This window comes from Salmo salar, chromosome ssa01 (assembly GCF_905237065.1).
Source record: "Salmo salar chromosome ssa01, Ssal_v3.1, whole genome shotgun sequence".
In the NCBI taxonomy this organism is placed as follows: domain Eukaryota; kingdom Metazoa; phylum Chordata; class Actinopteri; order Salmoniformes; family Salmonidae; genus Salmo; species Salmo salar.
Genome location: NC_059442.1, coordinates 55340151 through 55351205, shown reverse-complemented (window position 1 = coordinate 55351205; position 11055 = coordinate 55340151).

Genomic DNA, 11055 nt, shown 5'->3' with positions numbered 1-11055 from the left:
GTGTGTGTGTGTGTGTGTGTGTTATGTATCAAATCATTATTTTACGACGGCTACCAGACACTGTATCAGTGGCAAGGCTAATGATTCACTCTGATAAGACACTGCTGGGGGAGTCAAAGTCAGCAATCACCATAGTCATACTCTCATATCAGTATTGCACACTGCTCATCAGGGGCACTGTGCCATTATAGGTCAACAACAATATATTGTCCAACTCCTCCACAATACCCAGCACTGAGGCTTGTTTAAGGCTCCCACTCGGCACAGACTTTAAGTTGAATGTCTTGTTTTGATTTACATTTACATTTACAATACAGTTGGTTGAGATATCAACTAACGTGAATTCAACGTGAAATCAGCAACAACAAAATCACCATGTCATTGGATTTAGGTTCAGATTTGGGTGAAAGAAAGACAAAAAAAACCTTACGTGAATGACTTTTTGCAAATCTAATCAGTTTTCCATGTTGAGTCAACGTCATCAGATTTTAAAAACAATTGTTGAAACAATGTTGGCGCAATCAGTTTTCTCGCAGCCAGAGCTGTTTTTCTTTCTGTCTCTTTGTCTGTCTGTCTGTCTGTCTCTCCTGGGTTGGTTTAGGGGTGTAAGGACAGTGTAGTGGGCTGAGGCAACAAAGAAGGAAAACCACAGGATGAAAAGAAGACACATTCTGCCTGCAACACACACACACACACTTTTAACAAAACTACCAAAATAGCCAAGCAAAAGCCAAACATGTTTACTGAAAAAGCCAAACACACACACACACACAGGTAAAAAATAATTGAGCCAAGTAAACATGAGGTTCTGTGGAAGCTTTGTTAGAACTGGTTCTGTTTAAATTAGTCAAATCAGGTCAGGAGCTTCACGCAATGGGGGGGGGGAGCGAGAGAGAAAGAGAGAGGGGGAGAGAGAGAGAGAGAGAGAGAGAGAGAGAGGGGGGAGAGAGCGAGAGAGAAAGAGAAAGGGGGAGAGAGAGAGAGATAGAGGGGGAGAGAGAGAGAGAGAGAGAGGGGGGAGAGCGAGAGAGGGGGGGGGAGCGAGAGAGAGAGGGGGGGGAGCGAGAGAGAGAGAGGGGGGGGGAGAGAGCAAGAGAGAGAGAGAGAGAGAGAGAGAGAGTTCTCTGTAACAGCCATTTGTTCCACTGCAGGAGGAGAACACTTAATCCGGATTGTCCCATTGGTAGCGGTGGACAGGGGGATACAGTGTCACCCGGTGAGTAAACAGGATGGGTCCTTCTGGGCAGAGCAGCTCTCAGACACAAACAAAGGCTCTCTATCTCTCTCTCTCGGCTGGCTCCGTGCTGCAAACTTCCTTCCCAAAAGCTGCGCTAACCAAAATAAAACGCAGAGAACAATCGCTGGCTATGACAGCACTGGGCGCCCCCCAGGGAAATGGTTCATTGTCCATGAGCATTGGGACTCCGTCACGTGAAAATCACCACAGACAGGTGGAGGGAGAGCAATGTCCCCTTTATGTGATAGTGAAACCCAGTGTCCCGAGGACATTGATGACTGGATGTTTTAATATTAAGAGATTGGAGATGACATCACAACGTTAGGGAAATAGATAAATAGATTACAGTAGTTCACTGATAAAGAAAAGGGGGAAAAGCGGCGGTATAAATACATTTAGGATATGCATATCTCCCTCCTGATTTTCATGGATTAGTACACTGAACAGTGTAGAAACCTAGTGTAGAAAGCTATTCTGATTTTCATGGATTAGTTCACTGAACAGTGTAGAAACCTAGTGTAGAAAGTTATTCTGATTTTCATGGATTAGTACACTGAACAGTGTAGAAACCTAGTGTAGAAAGTTATTCTGATTTTCATGGATTAGTACACTGAACAGTGTAGAAACCTAGTGTAGAAAGTTATTCTGATTTTCATGGATTAGTACACTGAACAGTGTAGAAACCTAGTGTAGAAAGTTATTCTGATTTTCATGGATTAGTACACTGAACAGTGTAGAAACCTAGTGTAGAAAGCTATTTTGTAGGCCTACCTTGTGTTATCAGACTCTTAGCTCCCCCATGAATATTCAGCTGCTCAGTGGATACCTATGAGCTGTCCCTCAGGTAAAGGCACGAACTGAACAACTACACAAATACGGCACTTAATAATAATCTGGGGGAAAAAACAGTTGGGGCGGGGGAATTAGACGATACGGCGGGGGTCAGTGGCGGGGGTGTGTCTGCATGCAGATGTTTCCAGGGGCTTCCAGCTGTTCTTGTTCCCTAACTGGCCCCCAGGTGACCGGGGGAGTGGAGAAGATACAGCCTGACGATACACACACACTGGGCCCTGACCCCACAGGCTGTCATTTATCACTGACTCACTGGCTTATGTTCTCTACTCCTACACACACTTAAATATCACACACACACACACACATGATTCATGAAAACACGGGATACTCATAGAGAGACTGCACGGATCAGATAAAGATCCTAACGGAACTCGCTGAACAAGATCCCTTACTTCTGGCAAATCACACATCATACTCAAACATGATGCCTGTAAGCCTGTCATATCATACGGAGGCCTTTTACAGCTAGCATGTGTGTGTGTGTGTGTGTGTGTGTGTGTGTGTGTGTGTGTGTGTGTGTGTGTGTGTGTGTGTGTGTGTGTGTGTGTGTGTGTGTGTGTGTGTGTGTGTCCGTGCGTGCGTGCGTGCGTGCGTGTGTGTGTGTGTGTGTCATCAGAAGGAATGTAAAAAAAGAGCCTCAGTGGTCGAGGTACGTACAAACACACTTTGTTTATTGTGATGGCCCAGAGATTTCACTGAGTACACACAGGAGGTAGCGGAGGAATTGACATAAGTACTTTAACACCCAGTCCGAGTCCTTCACATTCAGTATTGGCCATGTGCAAGACTATTGGTATTTGTATGTTGCTGTGTTATGTTTAGTTAACTAGGCCTACAACTAGAGGCAAGATAGTAACGGGTTTGTCAGTCTTGAGATTAGATTTGCACTACTCTATCCATGGGAAAGTGACAGCAGCTGTATCTACTGAGATATTATCCTGTTGTTCATTAATGACAGATAAAGTATAATATATTTGCAACCTGACTAAATAAACAAAAACCTGAACTGATAAAAAAGTAATGAGTGTATTTGTATCCAGTACATAGTCATTTCAAATCTTCAAATTCAATCATCAGAAATGATGCAGTGTGCTTTTTTATTGTTTTGTTTTTTAACTAGGCGAGTCAGTTAAGAACCAATTGTCATTTACAATGACGGACAGAAGTAAATAACAGTTGTGTGGAGCCTTAGTGTTTTTCAGAGTGCCTTGTCAGATAGATGTTGTGTGTTGGTTGTGTAATGTTTGCCTATGCTCTCATTAGGTCTGATAGAGGGTTCTAGAACACATCAACGTGACCAGTCCCAGTAGAACACCTGTCTGGTGGATCACACAAGGCCCTAGCTGCTATCTCTTTCTCCGCCACGGGGAAAAGTAGGTCAGTGTCGCAACATCCAGGGCCTAGCTGCTGCAGGTGAAATATTGACAGGGATAAGGACGGGAACTCCCTCAACAGGTAACCAGGTTACCACACCACTCAGGTTTGTCATGGCAATGCTGAAGGCTGTTGTACATCATGAGGCGAGATCATCGTTCGAAATGCCACAAGAGAAGGAGCGATAGAGGCAGAGAGAGACAGAGGGAGAGAGACAGAGAGAGAGAGACAGAGAGAGAGTCAGTTAAGAATAAATTCTTATTTACAATGACGGCATACACCGGCCAAACCCGGACGACACTGGGCCAATTGTGCGCCACCCTATGGGACTCCCAATCACGGCCGGTTGTGATACAGCCTGGATTCAAACCAGGGTGTCTGTAGTGACGGCCTCAAGCACTGAGATGCAGTGCTTAGACCTCTGCGCCACTTGGGAGCCCCCCAAGATAAGGCAAGAGAAGAGATCGAGAAATAGAAATAGTGAATGAGGGAGAGAGGGCGTGAGACACACAGAGTGGAGAGGAGCGAGAAGGAGAGGCAGAGAGAGAGACCACATTGCAAGAGAAAGGCAGCAAGAGAGAGGATAAGAGCCCTAAATGAAATGGAGACAGAGGAAGAGGCTGATGAGTTTAGCAGTCAGTTCGAGAGGGTGAAGATAAGTGAGATGGTGAGTTCACTACTCGTCCTCATGACTCACAGTGAACTTGTTCACACGTCATACTGTATTATTCCCTTGGAGCCCAGAGTGCTGACAACCAGGCCTCTTCCCAAACAAGGACTATGTTTTTTCCCCCTTCTCCAGGAGAATAAAACACACTGTAAAGTCACAGCCATGGAAACAACTCCCATGAATATGACTCTATATCTGAGATTTCTGACAGGAATGAATGACCGAATCCAGCCAAAACGCTCCACCGTTTACCATATACTTTTCCGGAAATAAAAAGCTGGAGCATTTTCATAAACAGTTTATCTAACGCTTCTCTCATAAACACCAAACTGAGTAGCAGAGAAAAAAAGCCTTAAAATGGAAGTAGTCTGAAACACATCGCTGGGGCTCAACAGCCGTGTAACGTGGCATTAGAAAAACATTTACTGACAGGTTGGAACTCATCGAGGGACAAATTTCAACCTCTCGTTTCTGTCAGAGCCTCAGGAGTCCCTTTGGACCAAACCACTGCGGAAGAAGGGGGAATCAATCAGGGGTAATTTAGGACAGAACCACTTTGAAAATGAGGGAAGGGGAGCTATCCTGAGGGGGCATGGTAAATATGCTTTTTGGCCTTTAACTGAAACGGAATTCTATGGTTAGAAATGGGAGAAGTTCCGTCATTGTTGTAATGTCTTACAGTGTCTCCTTTGAATCGTCAAGACATGTGACTCCTGGCTGACTAAGGCCATTACTTTCAGTAAGTAAAGGGGTTACAGACACTAAAAACAGTCTGCCGAGCATACGGTCTGGTTGTAGGTAAATAGATAATGCACTGTACTCTGACACAGAGCACGAGAGATCCTCTGACTCAGATCAATGCATCTGTGAATCACAGTCTAACATTAACACAACGTAAAACAAACATTCTAAAAAAAAAAAACTCTTAGTCAGGCGACCCGGCGCAATACGACGGCTCGAAAACATTTCCCAGTAATCCCTAAGTTAATCATTGAATAAGTCTGGTTTTCAGTCTGCTCCCAAGGCTAAACAGACAAGCAGTTATTCTCCAGAAGTGATGTAATGTAATAGATAAAATATGGGAGTGCTAGTGGGCCACGGAGAGCTGTGTATTTTACCCACTTTGAGCCACCACAGATCACACTCTGTCCACACATCTTTTATTAAAGGCTAAATACACTCTGACCTTCCATTGATGAGAAAGCACACTGGCACACACCCATTGAACATAGCTAGACATGTTATAAACCGTCTGATATAGCAGTGGTATGGCATATTTAGAGTCATGTAAATGTTTTGGGATTATGGTTTAGCTACTGCACTACAAATTACTGTGAGTTATTTATCTTTATTGACAGTAAAGTACAGGATACTGTGTGTGTGGTTTGTGTGTGTGTGTGTGTGTGTGTGTGTGTGTGTGTGTGTGTGTGTGTGTGTGTGTGTGTGTGTGTGTGTGTGTGTGTGTGTGTGTGTGTGTGTGTGTGTGTGTGTGTGCGCGCGCGCGTGCGTGCGTGCGTGCGTGCGTGCATGCGAGTGTATGCATGTGTGTACTCATTGAGTGTGCAGCCAGCTAAAGGTGGGCTGGGTTCGAGTCCACAGATGGGGCGTTTATTTGCTCAGCCCCCAGGACGTGTGTGTGTAAGCACACAGAGGCCGCTCAGAGTGTGTGTGTGCCATGGAGTGTGTGTTCTCTCCCACACTGCTCCCATGAATGAGCAGCCTGAGCGCGGGGGGATAAAGGTGGTCTGTGCCGAGACTCGTCCCTTGGTCCACTAACCCTTAAAGGCCTTATTGATGGAGGTGCTGCAGCAGGACTTAGATGAGTTGCACTGCCAAGGGCAAAGGGCTCCATGTAGGGGAAGAGACTCTCTGTACCACACACATGGGAACAGGGCCTGATTTCCCAGCCAGAGGCATGGTCATGTAATAGCTTCAAGTTTCTAGTTTTATTAGTTGTATGTACGGGGTACGCATGGAGTACACTGTTCAATGAAATGCTTACTTGCAGGTTCCTTGTCGACAACGCCACAACAATAAGAAATAATAAAAGATAAGAATATGAACGTAAGATAAGAATACAAACATAACACCGGTAACATCTGTGTAATAACACGGTATGTGTGATAGACGGTCCAAAACACGAGTCGGATTACAACAATCAGGTTGATGGTATGGTAAAGGCAGAATGTTGACACCCCAGCACTCTGATGATGACTTTCTCAAAACGCAACACCCTTTACATTGTATGGGGTAACTCACCACTCCACTATCAATGTTTATCACCCATTTGGGTGATGCAAGGCAGCCATAGTGCACCAGAACTCTCACCACATTGTGGGTCAAAAGAGACATCTTAGGTTAGGAGGATGCGGATAACACACATAATGTGTTTCTATGAATGCTAAACCAGTGTGTGTACGGGGATGCAAAATCCTAACACAACTAGCCTATATATGTGGTTAGGTAGAGTAATGAGACAGACCAAAGGAATTGGGAAGAAATAGAAAGATCCTTAGCGTGTACAAACAGTTATTTCCTGCCCTCAGTAAGGAGATTGTATCAAAACAGCCTTTGTTTGAAAACCCAGTGATATGAAATATGGACGTGAGTAAGAGCACCGCCACCAGAGCCCAAGCCCAGCCTTCTCTCTCCCGAGCAGTTAGTCAGTTTCCCCAACATCATTCGTCGGCAGACGACCTTTGACCTCTTTAACTTCTTCCCAGATTCAGGTCAAACCTCAAAGGCTTTCTCGCGCCGTTTTAATGGAACTGGCTCTCTGTAGCTTTCATAGAAGAAAAAAAACCTTTCCGACTGCATGACAATTCCACACAGCCTCGCCTGGGTAATCAGTGAGAGGACACACTTCTTCACGGCGACAGTACACCGCGGCAACTCTGCATAGCTACGCTATTTGTGTAGTATAAACATTTTGGATGATTATATGTAATTACTCAGTGGTGCACAAACACACACATATATATATACAGGCACACACACACAAATACACACACACATGCATGCACACGAACGCGCACACACACACACATACACACACACCTCAAGGATTTCTGTTCCATGCTCCAAACGGTTTACTCTGTAATGTCATAAGTGAAAGGAGTCATGGACATCAAACATGCCAAGGACTACCTCAAAGAAACAATGACATATTTTCAAGTAAACTACCATAAATAAGATGTTTTATTGTCAGATACACCGGATAGGTGCAGTGATATGTGTTGTTTTGAAGTACCGCTCCCACATAAGGTACTATTCCATAATTCTACAGTGTGTGAGACTCTGTGTGCTCAACCCACAGCAACCATAGTGAGGGTTCATTCATTGAAATTGTGAAACTGCATGCATAGCCAACATCCGGGTGTGGCAGGTAGCCTAGTGGTTAGAGCATTAGGGCCAGTAACCGAAATGTCGCTAGATTGAATCCCCGAGCTGACAAGGTAAAGATCTGTCGTTCTGCCCCTGAACAAGGCAGTTAACCCACTGTTCCTAGGCCGTCATTGTAAATAAGAATTTGTTCTTAACTGACTTGCCTAGTTAAATGAAGGTTAAATAATAAAATAAAATCAGGTGTGTGGCTCACTATTTCAATACTATGGGCCTAAGGATGTGTACAAGACCACATAACGAACATAAGTGGATCCTGTATTTACACTAACAGTGGCCTTTTTTTTTTATAGAACACTCTCTCAGCTCACTGACACCTCCCTATCACCATGCTCTCAGATGTCAATCATGCGTGAGTCACACCCAATCTAAGTAAAGCTTCACTGAAATGGATAGGCCATGTCACATTTTAGAGCTTCCCCAAATACCCAAGCCAGACTTTGACCCTCCCTTCTCTGTGTGATACTCTCTCACTCACACACACACACACACACACACACACACACACACACACACACACACACACACACACACACACACACACACACACACACACACACACACACACACACACACACGTTTGGCTGTTAATTGTACGTGTGAAGGCCGCATATATAGAACATGGAAACATTTTTTTCTACTTTGAAACAAAAGTATACACCTCACACACATGGTTATGGGCTTTAAAAAAAAGAAGACATCTGTACCATGTCAGATATAGAGTTGAAATGTATTTAAGTTTAAGTTTGCATCCTAATATTACACTTTACATACATCGCAGAAGACTGAAATATAACAAAACCGTTTGGCAGGTTTTTTTTAAATGAAAGAAATATGAAAAATATGAATAACATTCCACCCATGACACCACTAGAGGGCGATTTGGTCATGCGACTGCAGGAAAGGGCTACAGCAATGTGTTGGATGTACCACAAGGAGAAAGTAACATAATACTACACCTATCTAGTCATTTTATATAAGTGAATACTGATGTAGGAGTACTTAGGAAAAGGGACTGGAGACTGAAATGGCACACTAGTTACATTCTAAAGAGAATGAAGGAAAAAAAAGATTTAATGAGAATGTTCCACCTGCAACGATGTGATGTCAGAGCCTCAGCCTGTATACAAGGCAGACCGAGGTAAACAAACACAGCAATCCCATCGTCTTCGCCTCGCGATGGGGTCAACGCCCATGCTTACCCCAGGCCTAGAGACCATAGTCCAGCCACGTGCCTGTCCCCCATCCATAACTGTTGATTCATGTTTTTTTACTCTGGGGCTTTGTCCCGAATGACCCTTATTCCCTATTTAGTGCACTACTTTTGAAAAGGGCCATGTGTTAGTAAACTGTGGAGGGGCATGGGAAAGTATCTAAACTGACACATGCTGCCCTGGTTTACTCTTGGCGTCTATGGATGTCGTCAGCACTCTAGCTGAGCGTCGCCCATCCCCAGTAAACACTAACCTCTCGCTGATGCTCTGTAAATATTTATCGTCAGGCAGACTGCAAGGGGAAAGGAACGTGGAGTGCCCAGCGCGCCAGGAGAAATGTGACCCTTTTCCCTCAAGTTGTACACTAACTTAACCAGCACCATTCTTTTTCTCGACATCCCACACCTGGGCTCGTATTCATTAGGGCACGCGTAGAAAAACATTTTGCAACGGAAACGAAAACATGGATTTCTTATTGGACAAATTCAGGTAGTCCCTCCCTGTTTTTTTTATTAAGAGTTGCATGGTAATAGTCATGATGTTGCTCACGCCTTACTGAGCATGACAAAAACAAAGTCAGGGCAAGCCAAGCTGCCCTCAAGCAATGCACTGTTGCTCAAATAGTAACCTCTAGAAGCAGCCATCCCACTGGACCGGTCAGTAGAGGAAAGTAACAAAAACAGCAGGGGAGAGAAAAGGTGGAAATGGGTGGTGGTGAGGAAGAGGGCTCTTCCTGCCATAATCAGAACTCTGAATATTTCCTGTCATTGTAAGAGTTCCAGAACCATTAACCGGCAAGCCACACACACACACACACACACACACACACACACACACACACACACACACACACACACACACACACACACACACACACACACACACACACACACACACACACACACACACACACACACACTCTTATATACAAACAAAAACAATACAGGTACACACAGGTATGTGAATCCGACTTGGCACAGGCGTCCTGCATTGTGGGCCCTTTGGCTCCTTCTTGATAAACACATCTTGATAAATACTTCATTATGAAATCCTGAGGACACTGTAAATATTTGCTCATCCTTATCACCCTCCCTTATCTTGCCGTGAACCTTCCGCACTACACGGCTTCTACGGCTTTATTTTTTGAATAACTTTGTGGGTTCTGATAACTTCACAGAATAGAACATTGAAAAGAGTGGAGAGTTCCTTGAGCGGCTCCTGGAAAAACAATTACAATTATATTCAATAACACTGGGATGGCAGAAGCACACTTTTGAGAACAGCCCTAATGATGACGTTTAACTGTCATTTTAATGATGCATCTAATAAAATACATAAAGATGAGCATAGCATGACATGAATGGGCTATAGATATGATATGGATGTTTAATTAACCTTGAATAATGCAGTTGGGACCTGTTATAACAGGTTCATGAAATGCTTATACACGTGTAATGAATGCATTATGAATATGTAGTTAAAGGAAATCATTTCTGAGTAGGAGACTTGAGGCCTCTGCATATTTATTTCAAGTGAAATCATAACAGAGGGTATGGCTACTCTCATCCATTCACAGATAAAACATACCATGTGGGGATGTAGGAAGGTGATGTCATATGTGACTTCAACTTCTTGGCATCCCATTAGTGTAGTATGCATGGAGACTGGTTTATTTCCCAAAACACACCACACCCTTCCTACTCACAATTCAGATTTGTTCCTAGATCTGTAAGGGTAATAAAACCAAATTCACGTAAAGGTAGTAAGTTCCTCAACCTTACCTCCCACTAGCGTGGGATTGGGCTGTACTGTGGAGTCTGACAGTGTGGAAGGTCTACTCTACAGTCAACACAAAGCCCCATTGGCCCCTAGCCAAGACAAGTAGGCTGTGTTTACACAGGCATTACAAATCTTGTGTTTTTTCCCCCCACTAATTGGTTTTTTGACCAACCAGATCAGCTTTCTTGCCAAGAATTTGGCAAAAGATTAGAATTGGGCTGCCTTTGTAAGCGCAGCTATACAGTCACAGAGCAGGCCTTGGAGACCAGCCACTCTGTACAGGTATGCCTGAGATGGGGGTGCATTCACACTAATGGTTCCAGCCTTTCCTCTCAGATGATGGGGGAGTTCATGGGAAAGAAGTGATTTGTATTTAGCACTTAGTGCTTGTGTTCAAGCTGGAATCCTTAGTTGATACATACATTTTTGGATGCATAAATGATTTATGTATACCCATTGATTCATGAAGAACAACTTATGCCTCAAGAGTTTAGTTCAACTCTCAGAAGCCAAAATATACATTT